Source organism: Nerophis lumbriciformis, linkage group LG24 (genome assembly GCF_033978685.3).
Source record: "Nerophis lumbriciformis linkage group LG24, RoL_Nlum_v2.1, whole genome shotgun sequence".
In the NCBI taxonomy this organism is placed as follows: domain Eukaryota; kingdom Metazoa; phylum Chordata; class Actinopteri; order Syngnathiformes; family Syngnathidae; genus Nerophis; species Nerophis lumbriciformis.
The window spans coordinates 28,630,001-28,643,732 of record NC_084571.2 but is presented as its reverse complement, the minus strand read 5'-3'; the positions used below and the strand labels follow the sequence as shown (position 1 = coordinate 28,643,732).

Sequence of the window (13,732 nt, the reverse complement as noted above, 5' to 3'; positions counted from 1 at the left end):
ATTGGGGCATTTTTTTTAGGTCATTTTAAGTTATCTAAGCAAATAATTGACTCTTATTAATAAAAAGAAAAGTGTGATTAATCTGATTAAAAAATAATAATCTTTCGACAGTACTAATAATCAGAATCAGAAATACTTTATTAATACCCGAGGGGAAATTAAGATTTTCAGCACAATCCCAGAGAGAGAAAAATAATATTCAGTCTAAGCCTGGGCCCCTGGAGAGGGGGTCCAGACTGAGGCCAGGGGGGAAAATACATCATAGCCATAGCACACATAAGCATATGTTTAAGAGGGAAACATCAAAGAACACGAAGGACATTAAAGACATTAAAAGAGCAAAGCTGATGTAACCGGCCATTTCTACATACAGCTACAAATAATTTTTTTTTAAATAACAAAACAAAAAAAACCATATACACTGTGGTGGTCTCTGCGGTGTTCCACTGCATCACTAATCACTATTAATAAAAAAAAAAAAAAGTGTGATTAATCGGGTTAAAAATAATAGTCTTTCGACAGCACTAATAATCAGAATCGGAATCAAAAATACTTTATTAATACCCGAGGGGAAATTAAGATTTTCAGCACAATCCCAGTGAGAGAAAAAAATATTCAGTCTAAGCCTTGGCCCTTGGAGAGGGGGTCCAGACTGAGGCCAAGCGGGAAAAAAACATCATAGCCATAGCACACATATGTTTAAGACCGTGCTTTCTGCTCCGCCGCTCCCAGTCTGTGAAACGCTCTCCCTGACCACCTGAGGGCACCACAGACTGTTGAGGCTTTTAAAAAAGGCTTAAAAACACTTATTTTTAAAAAAGGCTTTTTTTTTAATTTTTTTTTTTTAGACATATGCATACTAGTTCTAGCTATTAGACTGTTATAGTTTTTATTTTATTTTAATTTGTATTGTCTTTTTATTTTTTTTAAATACACTGTAGCACTTTGAGGTTGTTTACTCAATGTAAAGTGATTTTTTACAAATAAAATCTATTATTATTATTAAAGAGGGAAACATCAAAGAACACGAAGGACATTAAAGACATTAAAAGAGCAGAGCTGATGCAACCAGCCATTTCTACATACAGCTACAAAAAAATAAAAAAAACATATACACTGTGGTGGCCTCTGCGATCACTAATCACTATTAATAAAAAAAAAAAAGATTACAAATTATAATCTTTCGACAGCACTAAAAATAACAAATAAATCCTTTATTTATAAATGAAACAGAACACTAAATAGAATGAAATGCAGTATTTTTTCATAATTAGTAGTCAAAATATAAAAAACTATAAAATTAATATAGTTCTCTTCTATCAAGCAGATGCTGACCCATCGGGAGCGCGCACGGTCACCGACGCGCACGCGCCTGCTCGCTGCGGAGACGCGCCTGCTCGTGCACCGAGCTGTCACTCAAGCGGAGCCCCGGTTCGACAGCGGTCGCGAAAGGGAGGAGATCCAGATACAAAAAAAAAAAGAACCGAGGAGGCGAGGAGGACCTCCACCCCCACCTGAGTTATGCGCCCTGCTCCCCGGTGAGCAACAGATCGGCGACTCGGCGGCGCTCCCACACCGGAGGAGGGATGAGCCGCGGAGGGGGAGACAATACCGGAACCAGGCGGCACGTGTGAGCCCGTTCTCGGTGGAGCTCGCGTTGATGACGCGGAAGGACGAGACGGTTCGGTCCGAGCCAAAATGACCCCACCGCTACCATCCTCTTCATCATCCTCATCATCATCATCCGGTACCACGGAGGGGGCCCGGTTCTGGCAGCGCTTTTACGCGGCAGACCCCGTAGTGACCACCGCTATGGACACGAGGAGAGTGGCGTGGAGAGCCACGCAATAACACACACACACCCACCCGAGACATAACCGGAACAAGTCCCGCGGATCTTCCAAGTTTGGACCGGGCGAAGTCCGAACCTCTTCCTGCTCTTCGTCTTCTTCCTCCTCGGCTTCTCGAACCCAGCATCTTCACAGGCTCGCACAGCGGTAAGAAAAAAAAAAACCTTTTTCTATTAAAAAAAACTGTTTCGACGTGACCCGAAAAAAGTCCATTTTGGTGCCGAACCCGTGACCCTTGGTCGGGGTGTCGTGCACGCGCCGCGAGGGTCAAAGTTGCCATTAATGCTTATGAGGTTTTGTTGTCATATACATGACGCTCGTGCTCGCGCTCGATTAATTAGGGCTGAGTGAGCTTTGTGCACGCGCTTCTTAATTGGTGTCCACGCGAAGGGTCATCTCGGTTTTTAAAAGGTCTTTTTTGTGTTGCAACATGATGAATTATTACACGAAAAATTGTAGTGGTTACCAAAGGCGCCGATCTACATTTCTGCCAGTGGTTGCTCGGTGTGTGTGTATTTGTGTTGTCCCAATAACAATATTTTGGTACCGGTACCAAAAGTATTTCGGTACTATTCTGTACTTTTCTAAATGAAGGGGACCACAAAAAATGTCATTATTGGCTTTATTTTTAACAAAAAAGTCTTACGGTACATTAAACTGTATTTATATTATTCACATGTGAATAATGCTGTATAATAGACTGTATTTATATTATTCACATGGGAATAATGCTGTATTTATATTATTCACATGTGAATAATGCTGTATAATAGACTGTATTTATATTATTCACATGTGAATAATGCTGTATAATAGACTTTATTTATCTTATTCACGCGTGAATAATGCTGTATAATACACTGTATTTATATTATTCGCATGTGAATAATGCTGCATAATAGACTGTATTTATGTTATTCGCATGTGAATAATGCTGTATAATAGACTGTATTTATGTTATTCACATGTGAATAATGCTGTATAATAGACTGTATTTATATTATTCACATGTGAATAATGCTGTATAATAGACTGTATTTATGTTATTCACATGTGAATAATGCTCGATAATACACTGTATTTATATTATTCGCATGTGAATAATGCTGTATAATAGACTGTATTTATATTATTCGCATGTGAATAATGCTGTATAATAGACTGTATTTATATTATTCACATGTGAATAATGCTGTATTTATATTATTCACATGTGAATAATGCTGTACAATAGACTGTATTTATATTATTCACATGTGAATAATGCTGTATAATAGACTGTATTTATATTATTCGCATGTGAATAATGCTGTATAATAGACTGTATTTATGTTATTCGCATGTGATTAATGCTGTATAATAGACTGTATTTATGTTATTCACATGTGAATAATGCTGTATAATAGACTGTATTTATATTATTCACATGTGAATAATGCTGTATAATAGACTGTATTTATGTTATTCACATGTGAATAATGCTGTTAAAATAGACTGTATTTATGTTATTCACATGTAAATAATGCTGTATAATAAACTGTATTTATATTATTCACATGTGAATAATGCTGTACAATAGACTGTATTTATATTATTCACATGTGAATAATGCTGTATAATAGACTGTATTTATATTATTCACATGTGAATAATGCTGTATAATAGACTGTATCTATATTATTCACATGTGAATAATGCTGTATAAAAGACTGCATTTATGTTATTCACATGTGAATAATTCTGTACAATAGACTGTATTAATATTATTCACACGTGAATAAGGAGTTTGCATGTCCTCCCCGTGACTGCGTGGGTTCCCTCCGGGTACTCCGGCTTCCTCCCACTTCCAAAGACATGCACCTGGGGATAAGTTGATTGGCAACACTAAATTGGCCCTAGTGTGTGGATGTGAGTGTGCATGTTGTCTGTCTATCCGTGTTGGCCCTGCGATGAGGTGGCGACCTGTCCAGGGTGTACCCCGCCTTCCGCCCGATTGTAGCTGAGATAGGCTCCAGCGCCCCCCGCGACCCCAAAAGGGAATAAGCGGTAGAAAATGGATGGATGGATGTGAATAATGCTGTATAATAGACTGTATTTATATTATTCACATGTGAATAATGCTGTATAAAAGACTGTATTTATGTTATTCACATGTGAATAATGCTGTACAATAGACTGTATTAATATTATTCACATGTGAATAATGCTGTATAATAGACTGTATTTATATTATTCACATGTACCGGTAAAAAAGATACCTAAGTGTTTATTGTTTATTGTGAGCGAACTGTGGTGCTGAATTTCCCCCAGGGATCAATAAAGTATTTTCTATTCTATTCTAACATATGTTTCTTATTGCAATTTAGTCCTTAAATAAAATAGTGAACATACGAGACAACTTGTCTTTTAGTAGTAAGTAAACAAACAAAGGATCCTAATTTAGTCTGCTGACATATGCAGTAACATATTGTGTCAGAGACAGGAGCAGACCCAACAAAGCAAGGGTGGGCACTTTGATACATTTTGTACATTGATATCAATTCCACGTACATCATACGTGCTCAGCTATTTAAAAAAAAAAAAATCCAGTTATCTTGTTTTCTAAACAAATATTTGCTAGAGTACCGTATTTCAGGACCATAGGTCATAAGGCGCACTGCCGATGAAAGGTCTATTTTCGATCTTTTTGTCATATATAAGGCGCACCGGATTACAGGGCGCATTAAAGGAGTCATGTTATTATTATTTTTTTTCTAAATGTAAAACACTTCCTTGTGGTCTACAAAACATGTAATGGGGGTTCTTTGGCCGAATGTTGCATATAGATTATGTTTTACAGACCATCTTCAAGCCGCTTTCTGACAGTCTCTTCCGGATGCGCCGTTTTGTGGGCGGTCTTATTTACGTGGCTCACTCCCAACAAGTCAATAACACTTTTGTGCATTCACGCACAGCATGAAACTTTTGGTGGACAAAATGAGACAAAGAAGGAGTGGAAGATTTTACATGTAAACTAACTGTTGCGTCAAAGTCCACACTATGGTGAGTTCAAGAACCACCGAAATTAGTAGGACAAAACGATCTTCACCAAATACTCTCACCAGTGAAGCATACGCACAAACATATTAAACAGTGGGCTTTCTAACAATTGGGAAGGTTTGTGTCATGTTTGTCCTCAAACAAAAAACATACCATATTTTCCGGAGTATAAGTCGCACCGGAGTATAAGTCACACCTGCCGAAAATGCATAATAAAGAAGGAAAAAAACATTTAAGTCGCACTGGAGTATAAGTCGCATTTTTGGGGGAAATGTATTTGATAAAAGCCAACACCAAGAATAGACATTTGAAAGGCAATTTAAAATAAATAAAGAATAGTGAACAACAGGCTGAATAAGTGTACGTTATATGAGGCATAAATAACCAACTGAGAACGTGCCTGGTATGTTAACGTAACATATTATGGTAAGAGTCATTCAAATAACTATAACATATAGAACATGCTATACGTTTACCAAACAATCTGTCACTCCTAATCGCTAAATCCCATGAAATCTTATACGTCTAGTCTCTTACGTGAATGAGCTAAATAATATTATTTGATATTTTACGGTAATGTGTTAATAATTTCACACAAAAGTCGCTCCTGAGTATAAGTCGTACCCCCGGCCAAACTATGAAAAAAAACTGCGACTTATAGTCAGAAAAATACGGTACTAAAACCAAAAAAATATTTTCCCTTCATCTTTTTCCTTTTTTAAGGGCCACTAGGGCGGCACTTAAAGAGCTGCGAGTTGCTGACCCCCTATTTAGGAGTTAGAATTAGAAATGTCCGATAATGGCTTTTTTGACGATATTCCGATATTGTCCAACTCTTAATTACCGATTCCGATATCAACCTGATATATACAGTCGTGGAATTAACACATTATTATGCCTAATTTTGTTGTGATGCCCCGCTGGATGCATTAAACAATGTAACAAGGTTTTCCATAATAAATCAACTCAAGTTATGGAAAAAAATGCCAACATATTAGAGATAACTGCCATATTTATTATTGAAGTCACAAAGTGCATTTTTTTTAACATGCCTCAAAACAGCAGCTTGGAATTTGGGACATGCTCTCCCTGAGAGAGCATGAGGAGGTTGAGGTGGGGGGCGGGGGTAGTGGGTATATTGTAGCGTCCCGGAAGAGTTAGTGCTGCAAGGGGTTCTGGGTATTTGTTCTGTTGTGTTACGGTGCGGATGTTCTCCCGAAATGTGTTTGTCATTCTTGTTTGGTGTGGGTTCACAGTGTGGCGCATATTTGTAACAGTGTTAAAGCTGTTTATACGGCCACCCTCAGTGTGACCTGTATGGCTGTTGACCAAGTATGGATGGTATTCACTTGTGTGTGTGAAAAGCCGTAGATATTATGTGACTGGGCCGGCATGCAAAGGCAGTGCCTTTAAGGCTTATTGCCGCTCTGTACTTCTCCCTACGTCTGTGTACACAGTGGCGTTTTAAAAAGTCATACATTTTACTTTGTGAAACCGATACCGATAATTTTTGAAACCGATACCGATAATTTCCTGCCATATTTATTATTGAAGTCACAAAGTGCATTATTTTTTTTAACATGCCTCAAAACAGCAGCTTGGGATTTGGGACATGCTCTCCCTGAGAGAGCATGAGGAGGTTGAGGTGGGCGCGGTTGAGGTGGGGGGCGGTGGTAGTAGGTATATTGTAGCGTCCCGGAAGAGTTAGTGCTGCAAGGGGTTCTGGGTATTTGTTCTGTTGTGTTACGGTGCGGATGTTCTCCCGAAATGTGTTTGTCATTCTTGTTTGGTGTGGGTTCACAGTGTGGCGCATATTTGTAACAGTGTTAAAGCTGTTTATACGACCACCCCCAGTGTGACCTGTATGGCTATTGACCAAGTATGAGTTGCATTCACTTGTGTGTGTGAAAAGCCGTAGATATTATGTGTTTATTGGCGCTCTGTACTTCTCCCTACGTCCGTGTACCACTCCGTACAGCGGCGTTTAGAAAAAGTCATGAATTTTACTTTTTGAAACCGATACCGATAATTTCCGATATTACGTTTTAAAGCATTTATCGGCCGATTATATCGGTAGTCCGATATTATCGGACATCTCTAGTTAGAATGCATAAAAAAAACAAAAAAACCTGTGTGTTCTTGTCTCACATAAGGATTGTGAATGACAGACAAAATAAAATAAAAAAAGTGCAGTTCTTCTTCAAAGGGGAACATTCTCACAATTTCAGAATGGTTAAAACCATTAAAAATCAGTTCCCAGTGGCTTATTTTATTTTTCAAAGTTTTTTAAAATTTTTTACCCATCACGCAATATCCCTAAAAAAAGCTTCAAAGTGCCTGATTTTAACCATCGTTATAAACACCCGTCCATTTTCCTGTGACGTCACATAGTGATGCCAACACAAACAAACATGGCGGAAAGAACAGCAAGCTATAGCGACATTAGCTCGGATTCAGACTCGGATTTCAGCGGCTTAAGCGATTCAACAGATTACGCATGTATTGAAACGGATGGTTGTAGTGTGGAGGCAGGTAGCGAAAACAAAATTGAAGAAGAAACTGAAGCTATTGAGCCGTATCGGTTTGAACCGTATGCAAGCGAAACCGACGAAAACGACACGACAGCCAGCGACACGGGAGAAAGCGAGGACGAATTTGGCGATCGCCTTCTAACCAACGATTGGTATGTGTTTGTTTGGCATTAAAGGAAACTAACAACTATGAACTAGGTTTACAGCATATGAAATACATTTGGCAACAACATGCACTTTGAGAGTGCAGACAGCCCAATTTTCATCAATTAATATATTCTGTAGACATACCCTCATCCGCGCTCTTTTCCTGAAAGCTGATCTGTCCAGTTTTGGAGTTGATGTCAGCAGGCCAGGGAAGCTAGGGTCGATAGGGGGTTTAGCTCGCTCGTCTGCGGGAACAAACTGCCGCCATTGCTTGCCGTGCTAGCGAGGTCCTTTGTCCCTGAATTGCTCACACACTCCGGCAGATTCAATGGGGGTCTGGCGGCAGATTTCTTTGACTTTATCGTTGGAAATGCATCTGCTTTGAGTGTCGCAGGATATCCACACATTCTTGCCATCTCTGTCGTAGCATAGCTTTCGTCGGTAAAGTGTGCGGAACAAACGTCCAATTTCTTGCCACTTTCGCATCTTTGGGCCACTGGTGCAACTTGAATCCGTCCCCGTTCGTGTTGTTACACCCTCCGACAACACACCGACGAGGCATGATGTCTCCAAGGTACGGAAAACAGTCGAATAAACGGAAAATAACAGAGCTGATTTGACTCGGTGTTTGAGAAAATGGCGGATTGCTTCCCGATGTGACGCCACGTTGTGACGTCATCGCTTCGAGAGCGAATATTAGAAAGGCGTTTAATTCGCCAAAATTCACCCATTTAGAGTTCGGAAATCGGTTAAAAAAAAAAAAAGGTCTTTTTTTCTGCAACATCAAGGTATATATTGACGCTTACATAGGTCTGGTGATAATGTTCCCCTTTAAGTGCTTTATTGCTTTTGTGGGCCATATTAAAACGGCGTGGCGGTCCAGGCCTGGCCCCCGGGCCTTGAGTTTGACACCTTTGACAAGGAGAGCTAAATATTTGAAAAGGCTGAACGTCGTCACAGCTGTGGTGTTGGTGTACCTAATAATATGGCCAGTGGTTGTGTTACTGTCATATATTTTCCATAAGCAGCACCCCCCCGCCCCACTTCATCCCATCACTATCATTCAGCGCAGTTAACCAGGGGGAGCGACCCACACCTGGCATCCTTCAGTGTGATGAAAAGCGCCGTTCGCCTCCACAGGAAGCCGCCGTGATGACTTTCCTCCCCGCCGCCGCGGAAAACGAGCGTTTATAGCGGCGGGATTCTCAAAGAAAAGTGTGATGGATGTTGCCACGGTGACCAAATAGCGAGACCTTCACACCGGGGAGGTCTTTACAACACACGGATGGGGACGCCTTTAATGGCGTGCGCACCTCCATTCGCCGCCAACGTCCGCTCATCTTCGCAGCCTCGACGCACATTTATTATATTAACCGTTTCTGCACAGTGGTCCATCTGTCGCCACGTGACCCCGCCCACCTTGATTACCCCCCCCACCTCCTGCAGTAGCACTGGAGGAGAGAGCTGGGGTGGGGGTTGTAGTTGACCCCTGCGTTGGCACTTGAAGACAGATGAGGCGCAGATTGTGTAAGGCAGCCATGAAACGCACTATCAGGGCTCCTGGGTGACCTTTCACCCAAATCACAGCCTTTGTGCGTTCCCCTGTAATTCACTCCCTGTGAATTATCATCACCATGACAACCAAGGACAAAAACTGCCAATTGATTGCCTTTTTACGTTAAATACGAGACGGCGCGGCCAACGGACCCCCACATGTGTTATACCGCCGGAAATGTCTCACTCGTGCCTGTGGCAGCACTTTAAGTTGGCAACATTTTGTGTTACCATGGTGACTGTCAGAATAATTGTATCTAAGTTATCACAAATTTTGAGTTTCAATGAGTTCCCGGCGAGCAGACAAAAGCTTTCTTTGATCTTACCAATTAAAAGACTTGTAAAACTCCACTGTGTAGGATGGGAAGCGACATGAAGGTGTCGGTTTCTTTGATGTATTGTAATCCACAGGAAGATTTTGTCTTGACCCGAGATGGACAAAGCGGAGAGGAAGCACCTTTTCTTTTAACTGTTTTGTGACCAAAGGGAGCGGCTGTTTACGACCCCCGTCCCTTTAGAAACAGCTGTTGCCATGTAATCAGGGAAAGTCCAAATAAAAGAGGAGGCGTACAATCTTTCGTCAGAGCGTGGCGGGACACTGTACAGGTCTACGCGTTTCTCCTCATTGAGCCAAATTTAATTCGGTCTCTGTTTAATTCCTTGCTTCTTGTCTTGTATAATAGATGTCATCAGTGTTTGAACCTGACAGTGACGCTATTAACAAATTTAAAAAAAAAAGAGCCAAATGAATGGGTACATACCCTTTTAATGGACGATTGCTCTGAGACTGTCATGTCTGTGTAATCATGTTTTGTTTTAGTCATGTTTTGTTTTGTTTAGTTATTGACTCTTTAGTTTCTGGCTTTTCACTCCCTTGTCTTGTTTCCATGGTTACCCATTAGTTTCACCTGTTCCACGTTTGGACTCATTATGCACTCTTGTTTGTCACCATAGCAACCCATTAGTTTTCACCTGTCATGTCACGCACCTGTTGTTAATAATGTCTGTGTTATTTAAGCTTTTCATTTTCTGTTGTTCATCCTGGTGTCATATCTTTTCTAACCCTGCTATCCTCTCGTATCAAGCCACAGTAAGTGTTTTTATTTCGTGTTCACAGTTTCTGCCTTAGAGCAAGTTTTGTTTTCATTCGCCAAGTTTTTTACCTCCGCCATTGTGCGCGCCTTTTGTTTGCTTCTGTTTTGTAGTTTGTTAGTGTTTAAAATAAATCATGTACCCACCTTCAAGCCATGTCCGATCCAAGTTCACTTGCATCTCGGGAAAACAAAAACTCCACAGTCCAAGTTCTGACAGAGACGAACATCAAAAAGACAAGATTATCTCCTCTTGTCGCTCAACCATACTTTGGGATCTGAGCCGAGGATGTCGTTGTGGCTTGTGCAGCCCTTTGAGACACTTGTGATTTAGGGCTATATAAAATAAACTTTGATTGATTGATTGATTGAAAAACAGATGGAAAAAAACAGACTAAAAAGTGGAATAAAAGAGCGAACAGGTGAAATGTTACTAGAAAAAGTTATAACACAAAGCTGCCATGCAGACTGTTTTTTTTTTTTTTAAACTGTCTTTGCTCAAATTATAATAATGAATTAAAATCAATGTTATGAATTATTGACCTATTCAATCCTATTAAATAGTCCACTTAGAATTTTTGTTGAAGGGGAAATATTGCATATTTTCTCTGTTTGCCAAATAAACAAAGAACGTTTTCTTCGACAAAAAGGACATAAAACAAACATACAAAAAAATAACATTAAAAAATATTAAAAATATATAATCCTCGGATAGATCAGAAGTTGAGCTAGAGCAGGCCTGGGCAATTATTTTGACTGGAGGGGCCAAATTTAGAGAAGAAAATGTGCCTGGGGGCCGGTATATCTATTTTCAGGAACACTTATACAAAACCTCACAATAATGTCTGATTGAATGCTAAAAACGTTATGACAAACCGCCTTAAAAAACGGAATGGAATTTTTCATTTCTTTTACTGAATGAGACACCCGGAATGTACATGAAAATAAAGAATGTGGGATTTACAATATTAACTATGGAGGATAAAACACTGAATATTGACAACATATGAACGTCACACCCCCTCTCGATGGATATATTTTACAATCAAGCGAAACGCAACAAAAATGCAACAAACAGAGCAAAATATGAACGCGAAGGCTAAAAAACCCCCACCTACTATCTGATATATCTGATACATCACTAAGCTTTGGAATGGTATTTTTTTTATTATTTTTTTGTCATCAAAAAATACAATCATGTGTGCTTACGGACTGTATTCCTGCGGACTATATTGATATATAATGTAGGAACCAGAATATTAATAACAGAAAGAAACAACCCTTTTGTGTGAATGAGTGTAAATGGGGGAAGAAGGTTTTTTGGGTTGGTGCACTAATTGTAAGTGTATCTTGTGTTTTTTATGTTGATTTAAATTTTTTTTTTAAATGTATTTATTTATTTATTTTTTATTTTTTATTTCTTGTGCAGCCCGGTACCAATCGATCCACGGACCGGTGCTTGGGGACCACTGGTTTAGACCTTAGTTATGAAGTATTGCGGTATTTTAAGAGCATCCATCCAGGCTTTATGATACTTTGCTTTTAATAACCTGTGTGACCATTACACCAGGATCCATATCACCGTCTACTGTAAGAATGTATTTACAGTCTAATAACACTCTGGGGAAGGCTGCTGGTGGGGGTGGGGGCAATTAATGAGGCTCCATCAAGCTGGAGGCCCATTAGATGTTCTTGTAACCTTTTAAAGTGCATCACGCATGGCAGAGGAAGAAAAGGCTGCCGGGACTTATTGCTTTATAGTAAAATAGCCACAATGATGTTATATTTAACGTTTAATTTGCTCATTAATGGTCGTTTTTAATTGTCTTTGTTCACCAGATTTTCGCAAGGGTCAAATTAATGCTTTTATAGGAGGGGAAAACAAGTATTTGATCAGGCAGAGAGACAGAGTCTCATGTGTTTTTGGTCTATTTCATTTGTCAGTTACAAAAAATATACAAACGTCCACTGCAGAGGACACTGGCTCTCAAGAGGATACAGCTCACACATAACGAGTTGCATCTTAAAGCCCAGTGGTTCTATAATATACAAAACCCACAACCAATGAAGTTGGCGTATTGTGTAAATCGTAAATAAAAACAGTCTTGCTGAAATTAGCAGGGGCGTCCATGAAAAAGACATTTGCTTGGATGGCAACATATGTTGCTCCAAACCTGCATGTACCTTTCAGCATTAATGGTGCCTTCACAGATGTGTAAGTTACCCATACCGTCACAGATTCTGGCTTTTGAACTTTGCGCCTATAACAATCCGGATGGTTCTTTTCCTCTCTGGTCCAGAGGACACGACGTACACAGTTTCGAAAAACAATTTGAAATGTGGACTCGTCAGACCACAAAACACTTTACCACTTTGCATCAGTCCATCTTAGATGACCTCGGGCCCAGCGAAGCCGGCGGCGTTTCTGGGTGTTGTTGATAAATGGCTTTGGCATAGTAGTTTTAACTTGCACTTACAGATGTAGAGACGAACTGTAGTTACTGACAGTGGTTTTCTGAAGTGTTCTTGAGCCCATGTGGTGATATCCTTTACACACTGATGTCGCTTTTTAATGCAGTACCGCCTGAGGGGTCGAAGTTCACAAGCATTGCCACTTACGTGCAGTGATTTCTCCAGATTCTCTGAACCTTTTGATGATATTACGGACCGTAGATGGTGAAACCCCCAAATTCCTTGCAATAGCTCATTGAGAATTGTTGTTCTTAAACTGTTTGACAATTTGCTCACGCATTTGTTGACAAAGTGGTGACCCTCGCCCCATCCTTGTTTGTGAATGACTGAGCGTTTCGTGGAAGCTGCTTTTATACCCAATCATGGCACCCACCTGTTCCCAATTAGCCTGTTCACCTGTGGGATGTTCCAAATAAGTGTTTTGATGAGCATCCCTCAACTGCCTCAGTCTTTTTTGCCACTTGTGCCAGCTTTTTTGAAACATGTTGCAGGCATTAAATTCCAAATGAGCCTATCTCAGCTACAATCGGGCGGAAGGCGGGGTACACCCTGGACAAGTCGCAACCTCATTGCAGTGTATATATATATATATTAGAGATGTCCGATATTATCGGCCGATAAATGCGTTAAAATGTAATATCGGTATCGTTTTTTATTTTTATTTTTATTTTTTAAATTTTTTTTATTAAATCAACATAAAAAACACAAGATACATTTACAATTAGTGCACCAACCCAAAAAGCCTCCCTCCCCAATTTACACTCATTCACACCCATTCGCACAAAAGGGTTGTTTCTTTCTGTTATTAATATTCTGGTTCCTACATTATATATCAATATATATCAATACAGTCTGCAAGGGATACAGTCCGTAATCACACATGATTGGTCCACTAATAGTACTAACCTTTTAACAGTTAATTTTACTCATTTTCATTAATTACTAGTTTCTATGTAACTGTTTTTATATTGTTTTACTTTCTTTTTTATTCAAGAAAATGTTTTTAAGTTATTTATCTTATTTTATTAATTTTATTAAAAAGGACCTT

The 13,732-nt window shown here is 39.6% G+C and overlaps 1 protein-coding gene across 2 annotated transcripts in view; it reads left to right on the top strand.

Annotated features, from left to right (window-relative positions):
- The window catches only part of gjc1 (gap junction protein gamma 1), a 149,751-nt gene that overhangs the window by 15,500 nt on the left and 120,519 nt on the right, over window positions 1-13,732 (top strand). For both annotated transcript variants that reach the window (XM_061981891.2, XM_072915995.1), the window contains exon 2: window positions 1,328-1,997. The gene's annotated coding sequence lies outside the window, so the exon portion shown is untranslated. The remainder of the gene's footprint in view (window positions 1-1,327; window positions 1,998-13,732) is intronic.